Raw genomic sequence first — 22,071 nt, 5'->3', positions numbered from 1 at the left:
ACCTTAGATCCTAACTCTAACCCTATCTCTATATGTAATTTTACTAAGAATTTAGAAAATTATATACCTAACCTTAACCCTATCTATAAAATACTACTAATTAGCACTAATATTATATTTTTGATAGAGAGAGAGAGGGAGGGAGTGCATTATAATTTTTTTAATCAAATGCATGTGTGTGTGTGTGTGTGTGTGTGTGTGAGAGAGAGAGAGAGAGAGAGAGAGAGAGAGAGAGAGAGAGAGAGAGCATTGTAATTTTTTAAAATCGTATGTGCCACAATAGCAGTAATCATAGGTGTTATAATAGAGTTAACCCACATAAACATTATCTTGGGAATTATCCTAACACTAACATTACATGTAAGAATAAAAATAATGTTAACCATAATAAGAGTAATAACCCTACAAGTGACGTTTAAACCTAGAAAAATTCTTAAATAGAAACTAGCAATTCCCCTAACAATAATATTAGGTGTAACAATAGCACTAATACTAACCATATGTGTCACAATAACAATAGCTCACATGAAAGAATTATCATTTTAACATTAATAGGACAAATAAATCTCCCAACTGTAATACCCCAAAATTGGCTCATTGCCATGATACCAATTCTGGTCTATTCTAAATCAATTCTAAAGTCTTATTTCACTAGGCAAATTCTCATTTGGCTACTCGCTACTTGACTTAATTGTCAGATGCAGAAAACCCTAATCTGCATTCATCATGCTTATTATTTAATTCCTATAGTATTTACTCATATTAGTCACATTAAACCTATTGATTAATATTTAATTTAATTACTAAGTATTTGTACTTTAATTAATTTAAATTATATCTTAAGGCTAATGTACTATGGAATTAAATTTATTTAATTTAATAAATGTGCCTATTTTAATTAATTAAACGAAATTATTTAATTAAATGGAGTACTTCTAATTAATTAAACAAAGTTATTTAATTAAATGGGAAGCCATTCCTAATTAATTAAATGAAGTTATTTAATTAAATAAGAAAAGTGTCTCTAATTAATTAAATAGAATTATTTAATTAAATAGAAAAGGTAATTATGAGAGCATATCTCATTTTATTAAATTAAATATCTCACCAAAATCTCTCTTTAGTTCAAAAAAGGAAATTCCCAGTTCACTGTTGATCAAAAAGGAATTAAATCAGTTAACTCCTTATTCTACTCAAATTAAATGAGTTAACTCCCTTTAATTTGGGAATCTTCCTTTATGACTGAACTTCACCTTTAATCCTGACTGTTGATTGAAATCGATCTCAATTGTTGATGGATTCCAGGAAAGTCTATTTAAGAGACCCTCATCTCTTCATTTTGGGAGAGGATGAATTTGGAATTTGCATCAAATTGCTGCTAGAATTCATACTCACATTTTCTCATATTTTACATACATTTGCGTCCTTAACTTAATTTCATTTAGCATAATATGCATACATTTTAGCATAGCTTTCTTTTACATGTTCTTAGATTAAACGTGCATACTCCATTCTAGATTAATCTGCATTCTCATATAGATTAGTCGCATTTTCTTTCAAATCCTTCATTTGTAGAGGGTCTGGTTGCTTAACACCTCAAATCTGAGGATATCTAACAAGTAATTCCCTTTAGATAGAAGGCAACAGGTTGCCTTGCCAACTAATTTTCGGATGAACAATCCAATGTTCATTTCGGGATAAATTTGCAAATAAAGATCGTGTTGAAGTGTGTGTGTTAGCAGAGGCCGCATATTCACGCATACATTTTTGGCACCCACTGTGGGGCAGAGAAAATTAATTTTTCTGGCCTCTTTCTGAATTTTTAAATCATTTTTTGGTTCTCTGGCCGTACTGTTCCGTACAGATTTGAGAATCTTCGTGCAAAATTGTTCATTTTGGTGCGAGGATCCAGAATCTTCGCACAAAGATTCTTTTCGTATCGTGCGAGAAAGTGCCTGAGCGCATGAAACTTCGCGTGGCACCTGTTTCTTCGTGTGGGCCGTAATAGAATTTTGCACAGGTCGTAAAACTTCTCCGTGCAGATTGTTAGGAATTTTGCGCAAGACTCTGCTGACAGATGCTCTTTTTTGCATTGATTTTTGTGTTTTCTAGTTTTTCTGCTAACTGCTCACTTTTTCTGATTTTTTTGTGTTTTCTAATTTTTTGGAACAACATAACAACGGTTTGCAAGATAATTGGAAAAGTGTGATAAAGTTGCTAAAAATAGGTAAAACATCTACTAAGCGCATTGCGAGGATTACCAGGTAATTCTCTTTGACTGATAACACTTCATTTGGACCTAAAACAAACATCTCTCATGTCAATCTTGTGTGTGTTTCCTTCCATGTTCTCATTTTACAACACATGCATAATTTGATACTAGGTTGTGATCCCTATTAGTTTCATCTAGCAGGCTTAGTTACTAGTGATAGATCTAATTAGCTATCTTGGGTTATTGGACTCGCTAATCTGCTAGCCCCTCATTTCACCCTATGGTTGCAAGATCAACACCACGTTAAAGGGGAGGGGTCTATAGGAAAGAAGCATTAAATGCTCCACTAGGCAACCCTTTTGTGCTTTCTAGAACTCACTAGTTTATGAGTTGTGGACTCATTTTGGCTTATGTGAGGGGTTAAATATTCCACATCTTTGGACTCACCTCGCATTAGTTAAAGCATTAAGTGTACCACCTTGTGCTCTTTGATTACTTTTGGATAGATTTGCTTTCGGGAATTAACATCTATACACATATAGTAATTAGACCCCATGAACACTATTCGTGGATCTTGAGGGAGTGGGTTCCTAGTGAAACTCCTCTCTAAGATGGATTCCTTGTAGGTAGGGAGGATACTTTGAGCATCTCGCAGATAGATGAATCTTCAACTTGTTGATTGAGGCATCCTTTCTCCAGAGAGGTTGATAGATCACTAGGAGTTGATATCATAGATCTTTAAGAGATACTCTTAGTTTAGCGTGTCAGATTAATCTGTCTACTTTGATTGGGCTAAAAGTGAAAAGGTGTCAAGATCTTGAATCTGGAAGCTAAGTCCCCTTGTGGTACACTATTGTGAGTCGATCACCTTTAGAGAGGGTTAACCATAGAAGACAATCCCTCTACAGGGAAAATTCCATTGACAAAACCTTGAGCGATAATAGCCATTTTTGATGTGGTAGTGACAACTGCTATATAAATGTCCTTGTGGAAGAAATCTCCACGGGTGTGGTTCATTGTGGGTTGTCAAATCTCCCTAGTAGCTCTTGAAGATTAAGTTCTTGGACTGTGTTGAAACATCAGTGTGCCAGGATTGGAGGTCACCCCTGTGAGTCATAAAAGTTGCAGAGTCAAAACATTACTAAAAACCTTAGAGAGGCCAAACTTTTCACCTTCTAGGAATGTGTGCAATGATTGCAAAACTCTTTGAAAACATACACAAATAGCCCTCCTAGGGATTAGCACAAACTAAGTCACTTGATTGTTCATGTGCAAGGTTGCTTTTGCCCTCGCTCATTATTTTTAGATGTGCTTGAAATCAACTGCTTGCTGCTCTACATGACTGTTTGTCTGCCTGGTTACTGAAACAATCAAAATTTGTCAAAATCAGTTGCTGTTGTAAAACTGGTTTGCCTTCTCATGCGAAATCATTTTGGCCTCATGCAAAATCATCTAGTCCTTGCACAAAATCATTTTGTTCTCCCACGAAATTAAACTACTGTTATGAGTCTTCACGCAGCCCTGTGAACTTCTTCGCATGAAATTAAATTACTATCACTGACCTTCGCGTGAGCCAGAAAACTTCTTTGCGCAGTCTGTGAAACTTCTTCACGCGGCCTGTAAAGGTTTTTTGTGAGAGATCTTGTGTCAGCATTACCAATTTGTGTCTATTTTAGCTATCTACAGCCTGCACGCTATCTTTTTCTACATCCATTTATTGCTCTCTATCTGCAAACAGTCTTGAAATAGCGACACTTCACTTAGCTGAAGACTTGTGTCTTACACTTTGACTAGTCTCGTCTCATAAGTAATTTTTTTTTGGTCTTTATCTTAATGCTTGTCATACTTTATGTTGCATTGGTCATAATCTCTAGCTATTCTAGCCTTTAAATCAGACCATTTGTGCCTTAGTGAACAACATTCTTAATATTATCTTGTCCTTTTTCAGACTCAGTCTTAGTGTAGTCCTTGTCCAAGTTTTAGCTTCTTGTCCTTGTCTATGACTGTCACAACCAGAAGTGGCAATGTGTTTTATCCCTATAACCTTAAATGTGGTCGTGCTAGGGGTCATAACCATGGCAGAGGTCGCTTACCTTTCTTTAAGAAATTTGTATCTAGTTCGACTAGTGAGGCATCTTCATGATCTCCCTTACTTACCAGGTCATCTCAAGTTCAACAAACATTTTCCAAAAAATTGCAACAAATTAAGAATCCTTTTTACCAAGAGGATATTGAGACAGGTAGAGGTCCTGCATTCCCAAACACAATGTATGATCCTTTCTCTAGAGACCCTTTTGAAACACAACATATAGAAACTGAACACGTTCCTATAATGACTAATCGTGAACCTGAACATGGTAGTCATAGTTGACATCAAGAACCACCTAGGGATGACAAAGAGAAAGAGAAAGACTATGACACTGATGAGGAACAGGAAGAGGTGGAAATCCTCCCTGAACACATAGCAAAATGTCAAAGAGACAAAAACTTTCAAAAGGTCATGGGAATCATAATCAATGAAGAGAAAGAAAAATACTTTCTCAAACTTGCCCAAGAGGGAGAAAAGTTACCTTCTCATTTCAATGTAGAAACCATTGTCAAAATTGAAGAAGAAACTGAGACTTCCAAACTCCAAAAACAATTGAAAATTATGCAAGACCAATTGGCTCAGATGATGCAAGAGAAAGAGAAACCCACAAAGACATACACATTGGATGCTCTTTGTTCATTTCCATTTGACAAAAGTATAAACATGCCGCCTTTCCCATGAGGCATAGAACTACCCAGATATGACAAGTAATTTGGTACTACTGATCCTCAAGATCACTTGCAAGAATTTGGTGCTCTGTCTATGGAGTTTATACACAATCAAACATACCTCATGCATTTATTCCCTAGAAGCCTAGGTGGTCAGGCTTTGGAGTGGTTCTCACATTTACCTCCTGGTATCAAGATGTTTGACGAAATTTCCAATTCATTTGTTCAAAAATATTCTCATAAGATTCAACATCCTATAAATATTCGAGATCTATGCAACCTTAAATAGAAGGTTGGTAAGCCTTTTCTCACTTTCCTCCAAAGTGGAGACAACTATACACTAAGTATTCCCATAAAATCCTAGAAACGGAGAAGCTTGACATTTTTACTGATAAGCTCTTACCTAATTTCAGGTATAGAGTCCAACTACAAGGTCCACGTACCTTTGAAGACATGATTATATAGGCTATCTGTATCGAAGAATTTATGGTCAAGAAAGGTGAGCTCACTCTTAAGAGAGACACAAAACAAGGTTCCACTTCCAACAGGGATAAAATCAAACATGTCAACAAGAATTGAGAAATTGTACACGATGGGGTTGTTGACAATGTCACACCCAAACTTGCTAAAATGGAATTTAATCTCATAGACTGCCTCAAAGCGACCAAAAATGCTGAGAAACCTCCCCCTGACAATAAGATGTCTGGGAAAAATCAAGAAACTCATGGACAACACGAACCAAGTTGGAGTATACGCCTTTGGGAGAACCTTTGGATGTGGTTTACAAAACATTGCTACAACACAAGCTTATCTCACCAATGGATAACCCTCGTCCCTATGATCCATAACCACATCCACCATGGTGGAATGAGACCTCATTTTGTGAGTATCACCAAAACAAGGGACACAAAACCAGAAATTGTATAAACTTGCATCATAAAGTCCAGGACATGATTGATGCTAGTGATCTTGTGGTAGATGGACATAATAAAAAATCAAACCGCAAGGCGTTCAAAGAGCCTTTCCCAGCTTATGAAAAAGGAGAGACTTCGAAACCAGAACCCTACAATAAGGTCAAATATACATATTCCAATGATGACAATGTCATTCACATGGTTGAACCTATAGATTTTGAATACTGCGACATTATTACTAGAAAGGGTAAGCAAGATAATGACAAACCCAAGACACCATTTGTCTTGAGAGGCCCTACTTCCAATAAGATGGATAATGCATCTTCGCAACACTATGCTAATGCTGTTACTCGCTCTCATGCGAAGTTGGTGCTCAAAGGCCCTACACATCCTACTTCAAATCTTGAACAAAACAAAGACAAAGCCCTTGTTGGTCCATTTGGTAAAGGTGCAAAACACACAATGAACTTGACTACAACTAGTTATAGTGTTCTCGATCAGTTGAAACGAACTAATGCTTAGATTTCCATCTTTGAGCTGCTTAAAATCTCGCCTGCTCACAGGAAAATTTTGGACAAAGCCCTCACTGAGGAAAATATTCCTCAAGATCTTAGTGTTGAGTGATTTCAATCCATGGTAGGCCACCTGACCTCACCTTATCTTATGAGCTTCTCCGAGGAAGATGATAACTTGCTAAATCATCCACACAATCAGCCTCTACACATTGAGGTTATGGTCCACCAAACACGTGTTCGTCGGGTACTCATTGACAATGGCGCTGGCCTAAATATTGTCTCTTCTACTCTGCTTAGAAAATTAGATTATTTTGAGGACTCTGTTGATCCTTGATGAAAGATCACTATTAAAGCATACGATGAAGTGGAATGAAAGTCACTAGGTCTTGTGATTTTACCAATTCGCGTCGGTCCTATCGAAAGGGATGTCACCTGTCAGGTGCTTGACATTCCCTTAGCCTACAACATTCTGTTGGGATGGCCATGGATACATGAGATGCGCGCTATGCCATCCACATACCACCAATGCATCAAATTCCCATTTCATGGTTCTGAAGTCACTATTCCTGCCACTACTAGCTACACCTGCAATATGCTCAAAGCTGCTGAAACTTTTGTCCCTGCTAACTGTGAGTCTACTGATTGTCACAACAATAAGCTGAAACAAATTGAGTAGTCATTCAAATTGAAAGAAACTAGTATGGGAGAGTACCACATTGAACCAGTGCTATCATTAACTTCTCTCCCAGAGTCCCCTCGACATTTTGCGAGACCCTTAGAGGCAAAGAAGCCGTTCATGCTGACACCTTAGACCAAGTATAATGGCACTTTTGTTAAGGCTACAATTCCCTTAGAAGATGAAAGTGAAAATAGAGCCATTGTTGCATGGCTTTACAGAGAAGAAGCTCCAGTGGACCTAACAAAACAAGCTTGAGAAATCACTCCTAAGAAATATGGACCTAGTCTTAGGCTTATGAAGCATTTTGGTTACAAGGGAATTGGCCCTATTGGGTGCAATAACAATGGCCTAATTGATCTTATCAAAGAAAAAGCTTGAAGCAAGAGTGATACAACTAGCCTAGGGTTTAAGAAGGTCCCTTTCCATTTGGGATCAAATCAATTCATCCCCAAACCTGAAAGTTCATCTGAAAATGAGTCACAAGCTGAGTCAGATACTCAAGAGGAAGAATTAGATGATGAGGATTCCTACCCTCATCCTATTCCTTATGATCTCACTAAATTATTTGCTGAGCCAGATGACTTTGTGCCACGTGTTAGCACTGTGGATGATACTAGTGATTCTTCTGAGGACAATACTGAGCAACTCAAATATCATTTAAAAAAGGGAGAATCTAGTCAGTCATGCCGTATTGAGTATTTGTGTAAGAATCCAGAGGCTGAAGGAGAGTATGTCCCTATCACTATTGGGGAGTTCTATAGTCTCTCACCATGTAGCACCAACTCTCATGAATATGAGTTTGAAAATCTTTCAGAAGTGACTACTGATAAAGACATTGACCGAGTGCATGTCTATGAAAATCGAATCAAAGTGGGTGAAACATCTAGGGTTAGGTCACGGGGGTCTGATCCAACTAGTGTCCTAGAGTTGTCAATTCCTGACATTAGTATTCTGAGGCATTTGAAAACACCTATGGACGAGGTCACCGTAGGTCTCAAATTGCTGGTCCATGCACTTAATGACTATTCTATGAACACAATTAAACTAGCCACTCCTCTCTCACTCACACATCCCGAGCTTATAGACTGGAACCCCAATGCATCTAACGAAGTCCTCACATTCCAAAATGACTACGCTCTCGCTTGCTACCTAAATGCTATCAAACTTGTAATGTCTTCCACCAATGAGCAGAATATTAACATGACTAAGGCCGACATCAAATATCTCAGTCACATAATTAAAAAGAAAAAATGCAAGAGGTCTGATAGTGAAAACCACATTGTGGCAGTGTTGGATCCCAAAATAGTAAAAACAAAAGACGTATCCAAGGGTAAAAATCTCTTTGAGGTGCCCGCAGATGAGATATTTGATTTCCTTCCTAGTCACTTTCAGGAGAGATCATCAGTGTTAATAGAGCTGATGCAGCCAATTAACCTGGGCACAGAACAACATCCTCATGTGATACATCTAGTGCAGTCATTGTCACCTGAAGAGAAGGAACAATTCATTGCCTTTTTCAAGGAAAAGAAAATAAATTTTTCCTGGACATATTTTGACATGCCAGGATTGGATCCTGATCTTATCATGCATCACTTGTCCATAGCACCAGGCATCAAACCGGTTAAACAGAAGCTTCAAAAAATGCACCCTCACATTGCATTGCTTGTCAAAGCCAAATTGGAGAAACTTCTAAAGGCTGGTTTCATCTGTGCAATTGATTATGTTGAATGGATATCCAATATTGTTCCTATTTCCAAGCACGATAAATCTATCAGAGTTTATACAGACTTCCGTGATCTTAACTTGGCATGTCCTAAAGACAACTTTCTGCTCTCTAATATTGATATGATCATTGACATGATGACTGGATATGAGATGTACTCACTTATGGATGGTTTTTCTGGATACAATTAGATAAAAATTGTGCCAGAAGACTAGGAGAAAATGGCTTTCACATGTGCATGGGGAACCTTTTGTTGGAATGTGATGCCATTTGGTTTAAAGAATGCTGGTGCTACATATCAATGAGTTGTTACTACAATTTTTCATGACATGATGCATAGAACCATGGAGGACTACATTGATGATACCTTTGTCAAAAGTGCTAAACACAATACTCATCTACAAGATTTGGGTCCCATCCTAGATCGTATGAAAAAATCTAGTCTTTGGCTCAATCTTAAGAAATGCGCATTTGGTGTCACATCGGGGAAATTGTTGGGATATATTGTTTCTGCAAAGGGAATTGAAGTAGATCCAAAAAAAGTACAAGAAATAATGGACATGCCACCACCTTGGAACATCAGTAAGATGAGAGGACTATAGGGAAGGCTTCAATCTATTCAGAGGTTTATTTCACAATTGGTGAATAGATCACAACCCTTCACAAAGACCTTACATAAGGGTGTGAAATTCAATTGGAGCTAGGATTGTGAGCAAAGCTTAACATAGATCAAACAATATCTTGTCAATCCACCAATCCTGATGCCTCCTATGCATGGGAAGCCTTTTCTTTTATACATTTCAGCCACTGAAACATCTTTGGGAATCCTGTTGGCTTAGGAAGACAATGAAAACAAAGAAAGAGCTATTTATTACTTGATCTGAACATTGGTCTCTTATGAGAAAAACTTCAACATTATTGAGAAAGGTTGCTTGGCAGTTGTCTTTGCTTCCCAGAAGTTGAGACACTACATGCTTGCCCACACTACATGGCTTGTGGCTAAAATAGATCCATTAAAGTACTTTCTCAGTAAGGCAACTCTCACAAGAAGATTGGCTAAATGGGTCATGATACTAAGTGAGTTTGATATCCAATATGTTGAACACAAAGCTATAAAGGGACATGCAATTGCAGACCAGCTAGCCGAGGCACCCATACAAAGTCTTCTACCAATGAACATTGATTTCCTAGATGAGTCAATTCTAACACTCACACACCATACATGGGTTATGTTCTTCGATCAGTCCTTCACACAACAAGGATCAGGTGCTGGATTACTCTTCATTACACCACTGAGATACTCATTGCCCAAAGTGTACAAGATTATTTTTTTTTTGTACAAATAACATTGCTGAATATGAAGCTTTGATCAATGGTATGAAAATTGTAGCTGAATGGAGAGTAGATCAGTTGGATATCTTCGATGACTCTCAGCTTGTTATCAACCAAGTAAATGATGTGTATCAAACAAAGGATGAGAAACTAATTCCTTAAAAATGCATGGTTGATGACTTGATGAAGTGTTTTGCATACATCACCTTCCAACAAGTTCCATGCGTAGATAATAAAGCGACTGATGCCATGGCCACTCTAGCCTCCCTACTACAAATGCCAGAAAATGATCTCCAACATGAGTTCTTGGTGGAAGTGTTACACTACCCAACCTATGACACACTTGATTCTAAGATGATCTGTTCTATTATAGGACAAGAATCATCCCACTACCATCACATCTATTCCTACCTTCATAATCAAACCATTTCGAAAGGTTTGACCTGAAATGAGAAACGTTACCTAATCTATAATGCTTCACATTATGTCATTATTGCCGATGATCTATATAGGAGAGGTCCTGAAAGAACACTCGTTATGTGTTTAGAACTCGACGAGTCCAAATGTGAACTAATTGACGTTCATGAAGGCATTTGCGGATCTCATTCCAATGGCCTGACACTAGCTTGAAAACTCCTTCGTGTTGGTTACTATTGGCCTAAAATCGAGTAAGAAGCTATTAAGTATGCTAGGTCCTGCAAGCAGTGTCAGGTACACGAGAATCTCATTCACGCTCCAACTAGAGAGCTGATTCCCTCTACTACAACATGGCCATTTCAACAATGGGCCTTCAACTTGGTGGGGAAGATTCACCCAACCTCTTTTAATGGAGATAAGTTCATCATCACGACTACAGATTATTTCACAAAATGGGTAGAGGCAGTCCCTCTCACAGTTGCTGATGGTGAAACTGTAGCACTTTTCATCACAAACTACATCATCTATAGATATGGTGTACCATCCTCAATCATTACTAACAATGGAGGATAGTTCAAGAATAAAGACCTGAAGGAACTGTGCAAAAAATTCAAGATCACACAACATTGGTCTTCCATTTATTACCCCCAGGGTAATGGCCAAGTTGAGGCATCCAATAAGGCGATCCTCAAAATTTTTCATTGCACAGTCAGTAAGTCAGGGAGAGATTGGCATCTCTAGATCAACCCAGCCCTGTGGGCATATAGGACAAGCATTAGAACTCCAACGGGCACAACTCCTTTTGCGTTGGTGTATGGGGCAGATGCTGTGCTTCCAATAGAGGTCGAGATTCCTACCTTGAGAATCTCTATGAAAGGCCTTATCATTGATGATGACTACAGGATAGCTTAGCTTCAAGAGCTTATGTTATTGGATGAATGACGACAAGTGGCATGTGATCATCTATGAGCATATCAACAAAGAATGGCACGAAGCTACAATCAGAGGATTAGGCCATGTGACTTCCAGTTGGGTGACCTTGTCTTGAGAGAGAACCTTAAGAATCAACAACAACGAATGTAAAAGGGAAAATTTAAACCAAATTGGCTAGGTCTATACATCATCATTGCAGTATATGGATCTAGCACTTATCAACTTTTCACAATCGAAGGAGAAATGCTTAAAGAGCCTGTCAACACTCTCCACTTGAAGTGATTTTATAGTTGATTTAATCTCAGCAAGCTCTCTGTACATATCTATATGTCCTAAAAAAAATCTAAAAATTTGAAAACTTGAAAAATCCTAAAAATTGGAAAAAGTCCTAAAAAATTTGTTACCTTGGTGAAAATCTAGCAATAGGCACCTTGGTAACACCAAAAAAAGTGAAAAATCTCAAAAATACAAAAAAAAAAAGAAAAAAAGAAGAAGAGAAAAATCTTGCCAAGAAGGTGAAAACCTGGTAAATAGGTACCTCTTGTTCCCAATGCTCCATCTTACAACACATATTTTGGCTATTCTGTATAGTCACTTTCATGCTTTCGCTTTCCTGCTTTCTGCTCATGTATCCATGGATTGAGTCTTGTCATAGCTCGGGGGCATTCCCCCTTTAGTGTCACTATTTTTGAGATTCTCCTCATAGAATCTCCTTTGCGACAGTCACTAGTGGTTCTCACTGCATCTGCCTACTATCGCTAGTGTCACTATTTTTTAGATTCTCCTCATAGAATCTCCTTCGCAACAGTCACCAGTGGTTCTCACTGTGTTTGCCTACTGTTGCTAGTGTCACTATTTTTGAGATTCTCCTTAGAGAATCTCCTTAGTGATAGTCACCAGTGGTCCTCACTGCGTTTGCCTACTGTTGCCAATGTCACTCTCTTTTCAAGATTCTCCTCATAGAATCTCTTTCGCAATGGTCACCAGTTGTTTCAGTTGTGTCTGCCTACCATTGCTCGGGTTATGTCTCCAAGTTCCTTTATGGAAGATCTCTCTTGCTTCAGTCACCAGTCATCCTAGCTGTGTCTGCCTATTGTTGCTCAATCCTTCTTAGGTTCTTCATCATGAAGATTCCTCTTTGACCTCAGTCACTAGCCATTTTGACTACCAGTCATGGGAGAAGCGTCTATCTACTGTTGTCACCCTACTACAGAGATTTCTTTCAAATGTATTCTAGACATTGACACTTGACATCAATTCCAAAACATGAACTGAAAAATGATATACTTGTTTGGATATGCTGAGCTTTTTCTTTGTTTGCTTTGTTTTTACTTTATCATATCTCCTCGAGCAACTTGATGATGTCATCTTTGACTAGAGAAGTAATGACTGGGGGCATGATCTTTTCTTGATTTTCTGTCTGTGGTTTAGTTCCAACAAGTTGATATGTTCCTATAAAAGGGGTGTCCACTATAAGAGCCTCCATCTTGTATTGGATGGCCATGTGTACCTCAACTCCTTTTATACAGATACATCAATGGCATTGGTTTTTCTCCTTGTTTGTTGGAGTGAACTCTTCATGCTATAGTACATACTGATACTCATCCTATTAAGTGAACATATGGGTCACTACGAGTATATCTAGCACACTTCTATCTCAGGTTACGAATGCAAGGGTCATTGCGGTAGTATAAATACTGAGTACTTAGCATAAGATGGATCTCCTATGTGTTTGGTGTGTCTATTATGCAAGAAACATTCAGGTCATCCTAGCATCTATGCTTTGATGCTTATGTTAACTTGCTACATTAAAAGGGACAAATGTTTTGGTCATTCTAACTTGTTGTGCCTCGAATGCTTACATTTAATCTTGACAAACCAATAATGTATGTTATATTCATATTTTCATGATTGCAATGTCAGTGGGAATTTTATAACATACGGGCTTTATTTTATATCCGATGATGATTAAATATCAAGGCTTGGTAACCAGACCTAAGGTTGCATTTAACAGTCTTGCATTATATGCTTCATTTGCATAAGCATGCAATTTGATGGTCATCTATTCATACTCCACATGTATTAGATTCCTCCATGGCTGCACAAGCATTTGGTTCGTCAATTCATGCTCCTCAATGGAATACCTATGACTATCAAGCAAAAACATGCAACACTACGTGAGATGTCAGTTCATACATATGCATTCTATCCAAGTACAACATACATCTTATGTACATCAAGTAAAGAAAAAATAGACAAAGACATGTACACAGAAATACTCAGCTCAAGATCTCGTATATATATATATATCAAAAGAACGGGTCAGTACAAAAATGGGTGCTACTTGAGTGCAATCAATAAAAAATGATACATGTGGTGCTAGCACACCAATCGATACATAGCTAGGGATCAAAATCAAAGATCAGACATAGAGCGTCTAACTCCATCTCGAACCCTTGCCTCTAGGAGGAGCAAGGGCAATAGGTGGCAGAGGCGGCGGTGGCATATCTGGCCTGACAGGAGGTTGTGTGCCCCCAGACTCTCGCGCATACTGAGAAAATTGCTGCACCTGAAGTGTCTCATTAGGCACTACACTCGTATATGCCACATAATAATATGTTTCTTGAGCTGACTGGAAGTGGATCTCATCCTACACCAGCTCTAATCTCCGCTCTGGTGCTCTCTCCAAAGATCAGTGTCTCGCTGTCGCTCCACCAGCTGTGCATCCCAGACTGCTACTGCAATCTTTAACTCTCCCAACTATTAGGAGGCCTGATGAACCTGCTCACGATACTATCATACCATGTATTGCACCCCAGCTACTGACTAATTTGGCATATCCTCATCAAGCATCTCTGGTGCTTGCCACTATGGTGGTTCCTCCAGCTGTAGTGGTGCCTGTTGCTATGGTATCTCCTACTTAGGGGCTTGCTCCTCTAACCTTTGCCTCCTTTGTTGACTATGTCTTGTCCCACTACCCCCAGCACTTGGGTTTGATCCCATCTAACATGGGGGAATAGGCATCTTCTGTACCCAGTGCTGGACCTATGGCAGAATCTGTGGCTGACCTGGCAGCTGTGGCTGTGCCTACTGCTGCTAGGGCACCTACCTCTGTACCTACCTTGCCATCCCTAGTGGATTTGTGAAGTGTGGGAATGGATGGCTGATCAAAAATACCTGATATGCAGGTGTCATCCCTACATCTACTACTCCTAGTAGGTAGTCCCACTGAACTGAAGCTAAACTGTGGATATCTATCATGGATCGTCTTGGATCCATCCGTGGATTCCATCCCTGCTCAACATCCTTCTGCACCTTGGCATAGGCACAATACTCATGTGAAATGTCCTGGGGATGGCCATACTACTACCACACTTGTGAAATAGCAAATCTCCCAATAACTGATGTCATCCTACCTGCCAAAGGTCAAGAACTAAACATCCATGGTAGCTCTCTGGGGGCATCATCCCAGTCCTCTGTCTCTCTCCAGAGTTGCCATACAACTAACACCAGGTCATCAAGATGCTTCTGCCAGTGCTCAGTCTTACCTAGGTGGGCTTGGGTAATATGCCCTTGATATTTGCATATGTATGGCTCCATGGGCTCTCTGGGATCCTCAAAAATTGGTCGACATACGAGAAGATGCTCCCAGGCCCAGATTTGTAATACATATACTCCAACTGCCATGGTCTTCTTCTCGTGGAAGACAACCTCATGCATCTCATGAAAAAGGTGAGCTAGCATGCATTGAACCCACCCAAAAATCTCAGGTGACTCTAGCATCCTGCGGAGCATGACTCCCCACCTGCACTGCAAACCATGCTATCCTCTGTCAGGACATAGGAAGCAGCTCAAAAATATAGCCAACATCGATGCTAGCCTATGCATGGGTCCATAAGTGTGCATCAACTTATCCCAGCTGATAGCCCTGCCTCTTGGTAGCTCCCTCCCAAATACAATGGATAGTGCCTCTGTCCCTGCTCTCGGTACTGTATCGTAGACAACCCAGGCACCGTGGAAAGGAATCTACAAAATCCTCCATATGTCCTCTAGAGTGATAGTCATCTCACCCATCGACAAGTGGAAGGTGTTTGTCTTTGAATGGAAATGCTCAACCAATGCAATGAGAAAGCCGTGATCCACCATCACGGTTGGAATTCGGCACAAAGAAGACAAACCCAATCGGGCAATGTGTGCCTGATTAGCATTATCAAGACTCTGCAATAACTCTCCATATGGTGAATAGTGTGATCTAAATGCAACGTCACCAAAGACCTCCTGTATGCACAACAAGAAACAACAAAAGAACCAATCAGTATCAAGATGAAATGATGCATCAAAAAAAATTAACATGCAATTTTTGAGTTCGAAAATCAAATCTTAAAGCATGACTTTCATGGACTTTCGTGCGAAGTTCATGAAATTTCATGCGAAGTTAGTGAAATTTTGTGTGAAGTTCCCAAAGCCTCATGCAAAAGAATCTAATCTCCCATGAAGAATTACATAGTCATGTGAAAAAAGAGCTTCCTACACAAGAAAAGAAATTCTTGTGTGAGAACTGAATCATCTTGCGTGAAGAATCTCATTCTTCACGCGAAATCTCATGTCTCTTGCGCGAAGATCCTCCCCACCGCACGTGAAGAAACAACGAATCTTGTTTCTTCACGCAAAGAAAGAAGATCTTCGTGTGAAAGCTGATAGGTCTTGTGTGAAGAAAGATTTGACCCCCTAAAAACAAGCTAAAACGTGCAATAGATGACCTCGAAATGTGTAAAAGTGAAAGTACGAAGGAGGGGAATCGATGACTCATCGGTGGTCCGTAGTCTGCTGGATGGCTGTGATGTTTGGAGTGCTCAAATCGATGATGTCTCATGCTAAATGCCATGTCTCTCTTAGATCTCAAATCAATAGAAGAAAAAAAGCACAAATGAATTGAAAATGACCCCTCGAGCTCTTATATAACTATTGACCCAAATTTTTCAAAGTGCTCAGATTTGCGCAAAAATCACACCCTTGGCTAATTGGACTGTTCTGGATCCATTTTCGAGATCAAATTCAAAATTTGACAAACTTAAGAGCCTCAAAAATGCATTTTAATTTTGGGGACCGATGCGATCGAATGCTTGTGCAGCCCAAATATTTTTGATACTTTGTGATTCTTGGAATCCTTTCATCTCTACATTCTTCATATTTTCAAAAATCATTTTTCAAAATAGTCAACTCAAGTTAAACGTGGCTAAATCTGATTAATTAAATAGAAAAGGTAATTATGAGAGCATATCTCATTTTATTAAATTAAATATCTCACCAAAATCTCTCTTCAGTTCAAAAAAGGAAATTCCTAGTTCACTGTTGATAAAAAAGGAATTAAATCAGTTAACTTCCTTTAATTTGGGAATCTTCCTTTATGACTGAACTTCACCTTTAATCCTGACTGTTGATTGAAATCGATCTTAACCGTTGATGGTTTCCAGGAAAGTCTATTTAAGAGACCCTCATCTCTTCATTTTGGGAGAGGATGAATTTGGAATTTGCATCAAATTGCTACTAGAATTCATACTCACATTTTTTCATATTTTACATACATTTGCATCCTTAGCTTAATTTCATTTAGCATAATATGCATACATTTTACCATAGCTTTCTTTTACATGTTCTTAGATTAAATGTGCATACTCCATTCTAGATTAATCTGCATTCTCATATAGATTAGTCACATTTTCTTTCAAATCCTTCATTTGTAGAGGGTCTGGTTGCTTAACAACTCAAATTTGAGGATATCTAACAATAAATTCCCTTTAGATAGAAGGCAATAGGTCATCTTGCCAGCTGATTTTCGGATGAACAATCCAATGTTCATTCCGAGATGAATCCGCAAATAAAGACCGTGTTGAAGTGTGTGTGTTAGCAGAGGCTGCATATTCACACATACACCAACAACCTTAACTATAAAAATAACATGGATCCTAACAAACTTATTGGATGTAACATAATAGATCCCCTAAGACCACCTTCGTTGCACAAATAATACTAACCCCAATTTTAGGTGTCACAATAATAGTAACCCACATACATATAACCTAGCACTTATACTAACACTAACCAAAATTTAATAGTGGAACTAACAGTAACTGTAGGTTTCATAATGTGAAGAGTTTGGGAGAGGCAGATGGTGAGAAGGAGTGGGGAGAAGGGAGTGGGTGGGAAGTTGATTTTGATTTCCTCTAGTGCAATCGTGATTGCTCCCTCTGAGCTAGGAGTGCATTCTACATCAGCTGGAGATTCCTCTACTGATACTAGTGACCTTGATGATGGTAGGACTTTGGAGGACTCAAGGGGGTAGCTAGATTAAAAATTGGTCTAGCATGTTTGGGGTATGACCTACTAGAAAATTTGTCTTCCCGGCAGTTAAGGATATCTCTTTGAAGGATAAAGGTATGTACTCCATTGAAATTCCAGAGCAAATCATTGATAAAAACATCTCTTGTATGGATTCAACTTTGGTTGGAAGGTTTCTGGGTGCTATGCCTAACATTGAAGATGTGAGGGCCTTTGTCCATAAGAAATGGAAATTAAAAGGTCAAGTGGACATTATAGCGATGGCCAAAGGGTATCTTTCTTTTTGTTTTTCTTGTGATGAAGACAAGTAGGATATCCTCTATTGTAGTCCATGGGTTATGGGGAAGCATACCTTGCTATTACGGAAATAGAATCCAAACTTTTACTCTTTGGAAGATTCATCTATATAAGCCCCTGTGTGGGTTATCTTGGATGGTGGAGGATGTGTTTTAGGGCATTGCCAATACCTTTAGGGAGCTCCTTTCATTGGATTTTGTGACTGTATGTCAGAGAAGATTGAATTGTTAATTTTCTTGAAGCTATTTTATTAAAATATAAATTCTGGACCTGGGACCAATGCATTGAGTATGAATCTATTCCTTTCATATGCTTTCATTATAAAAAATTTGGCCACTGGGCCAAGAAATGCCATACCTAAGAAGGTCAAGAAAGTGTGGGTGAGAAAGGCACAAAATAATATTTCAAAGAACTTAAAGGGAGGAAAGGTGGCTTTGGGTGAGAATGCCCCCCCACAGGATTAGATCAAAAGTTTAGATAGTGGTGAGCCCCTAGGTGTGGAGGTTCCTCAACCTAGATCTTTGGGTGAAAATGCTCCTCCTCAAGAGTAGACCAAAAGTGATAGCGGCAAGCCCTTGGGTGTGGAGGTTCCTCAACCTAATTTGGATTTAGCTAAAAAGCATGAGATAGGTTCTCAGGATTCTTCTCAAGACAATATGATGAATCCTAATAGTGATTGCTTGTACAAGACCTTAGAAGACAAAGAGATCAACCCCAAGGAGAGGGGGGATAGTGACAAAGGGGTGACCCATAAGGATTCAGTTGGGTCTATAGATCACCTAGCCAAGGATGTTGTGTTGGCATGCAACTTTGTTAGAGGTGAAGTTGAGGACCTCCTAATTGTTTCATTGGATGAGGAAGTAGTCTGGGGGGAGGATACTTTAGATGCTAACTGGATCCTAGTTGGAAAACCTTCTAAAGGCAGGAAGAAAGCCAACCTTAAAAAGGATGTGGAGATTGCTTCAACCAAAAGCAATAATAAGAAAGGGTCCAAGTCTAAATTAAAAAAAGGGGATTCTAAAGAGAATAAGGGTAGATATTGCTATCCTTCTTCAATACCCACCAAGACTATTCTGAAGAATGTGGATGTTGGATCCTCCCCTTTCCAAGTGGGAAGACCCTTCAATTTACAGAAAAGAACTGCCAAGGCAAAAAGAGGCACTGTGGATGGTAGTCAAAGGACCATCCTTGAATCAAAAAAATTTCATAAATTATGAAGATAATTTCATGGAACATTCAAGGGTTAAATAATCCTCACAAACATGACATTTTGAAAAATATGATTAGGGATAACAGGCTGAATTTTTTTTTATTCAAGAAACCAAGATGCTGAAGGATAAGGTGGAAGGTCTTCCAATTTTTAGGGGTGGAAAGATTATAGGAAATGATTCTAAGGGAGCTTCAAGAGGTATGGTAGTTTTTTGGATAAATAGGTGGAGTCAAGGGGAGCTTATTTCTTAGAATAGAAACATGATGGATGCTAGATTTTCTAACTCAAAGGATGGCTTTACTTGGGTTCTAACTAATTTCTATGCCCCCAATTCCAAGTGGGGAAGAAAGGCTTTGTGGGAAGAGATTTCTAACTAAAGAAAGATTTTTGCTAATGAAAATTGGATTGTTATGGGGGACTTCAATACCCCTCTAAAAGAAGCTGAAAAATGGGGTGGTAGTTAAACTAATCTGGATAATAGATTAGGTTTAATGTACTTTATTGATAATCATCTTCTTCATGGTCTTGACTTGCATGGGATTGAGTACACCTAGACTAACAGAACAACTAGAAAGGATCTCATTTAGGTCAGGTTGGATCAAGCACTTATTAGCAATGATTGGTTCCTAAATTACAAATGTTCTCTTAGTGCTCAAGTTCGTTTGGGATCAGACCATTACCCAATTTTTTTAGTGGCTAATAAGCTTAACTATCAGAGAAATTTCCCCTTTAGATTTCAAAAAGTGTGGAATCTTCATCCAGGCTTGGAGATCCTCATAAAGGAGTGGTGGGGTATTAATGTGGAAGTCACAACAATGTTAAAAGTTGCAGTTAAATTGAAAACTTTCAAGTAAAATATAAAAAAATGGAACAAAGAAACCTTTGGCAACATCTTTGAGAATAATTTTTTTTTTTGGAGGAACCTCAGGATATTTAGGATAGGATTCAGATTGATGGTTATGAGGCTATCTCAAGGGAGGATGAAAGTGTCAAACTGGTCAAATTTCATGACATTATCACTAAGGAGGAGATGTTTTGGAGGCAGAATTCTAGAAAGGTTTTTCTAAAGGAAGGTGACCATAATACTAAGTTCTTTCATACGACTACTCTGAAGCATAGGATGACTAATAGAATTTCAAGACTTAAAACATAAGAGGGATTTACTGAAAAATGAGGAGAATATTAAAAGGGAGGCTATGGAGTTTTTTTAGTAACTTTCTTCAAGGTGACCTCGATTTGGATTTGGAAAAGAAAAATTTGTTTCTTGATTGCATCCCTTCTTGTGTCTCTGAGGATCAAAATAATTTTCTCACTTCTATCCCTTTTGCGGATGAGATTTCCATGGCTATTTTTTCTTTTGGGGGAGATAAAGCCCTTGGTCCTGATGGGTTCCCATTTTTTCTCTTTCATTTGTACTAGAACATCATTGGTTCTGATGTTTGTAATGGGGTTAAGGAATTCTTTAGTTCTAGGAATATTCTTAAACAAGTGAATGGTACTTTCATTGCTCTTATATAGAAGAAGCTGGGAGTAGATAGCTTGGATTAGTTTAGGCCTATCAGCCTATGTAATTCTTTTTATAATATTATTTCCAAAGTGCTGACCCTTAGAATTCTGCCTCTTCTTCCAATTGTAATTTCTAGACAACAAAATAGGTTTGTTCTTGGCAGACAAAATTTGGATTCCATTATTATTGTTGATGAAAATATTTACTCCCTTTTGGTGTTCAAGAAAGAAGGGTTTCTTCTTAAGCTTGACCTTTCTAAAGCTTATGACAGAGTGGATTGGAACTTCCTTCTCCGAGGTCTTAAAGCATTTGGATTTAATAAGAGATTTCAGGATTTGATCTTTATGTTGGTTTCGTTAGCTTCCTTCTTAGTGCTTGTTAATGGATCTCCTACCTCCTTCTTTAAGGCTTCTAGGGGTCTTAGATAAGGAAACCCGATCTCTCCTATTCTTTTCATTCTTTTGGCTGAATGTTTGGGGAGATTTGTGGAAAATATGGTGATAAAGGGGGACTTTTTGGGCCTTAATCCTTCCTCTTCTACTTTGATATGCTCTCATCAAATTTTTTTGATGACTCTATTGTTATGGGGGAGGCCTCAACTAGATATGCTAGAAATATTAAAAAAGCTTTAGTTGACTATAGGAATGATTCTGGCCAAATCATTAATTAGAGAAAAAGTGTGATGTACTTTATTAATGTTAGTGAGGCTAGGAAAAATAAAATAAAAAATATTATTGACTATGAGATTGACTCTCTTCCTAGATCCTATCTAGGGTTACCTCTGGGTTTAAACCCTCTTGATAGCTTTTGGAACTCTTTGATTGATAAAATTCACTTGAAACTTGTTGGTTGGAAAGTCTCCCTTCTTAGCTAGGCTAGAAAGGTTATTGTGTTGAAGTCCATCCTGCAAAGTGTTCCACTTTAGGCTTTGAGTGTTTTTAAAAATTTGAGAAAGTTTTCTCTAGCTATTGAGAAAATTTAGAAGATCTTCTTATGGACTGGAACAAAGATTAAAAAAATATTACCACTCATTGCTTGGGAAAATGTCTATATGCCCTATACTAAGGGTGGGCTTGGTTTGAGAAGAATTACTACAATGAATGAATTTTTATTGGCAAAATTATTATGGAGATGGCACAAAGAGGAAGGGGAATGGAAGAACATTTGGTTTGATAAATACAATAGGGATAACTATGATTTTAATCATTTCCTTAATATTGTTTTGGAACAAGGGAG

Source organism: Cupressus sempervirens, chromosome 7 (genome assembly GCF_028749045.1).
Source record: "Cupressus sempervirens isolate cs-2001-9-10 chromosome 7, ASM2874904v1, whole genome shotgun sequence".
Taxonomy (NCBI): Eukaryota; Viridiplantae; Streptophyta; class Pinopsida; order Cupressales; family Cupressaceae; genus Cupressus; species Cupressus sempervirens.
This window is presented reverse-complemented; position numbering follows the sequence as displayed.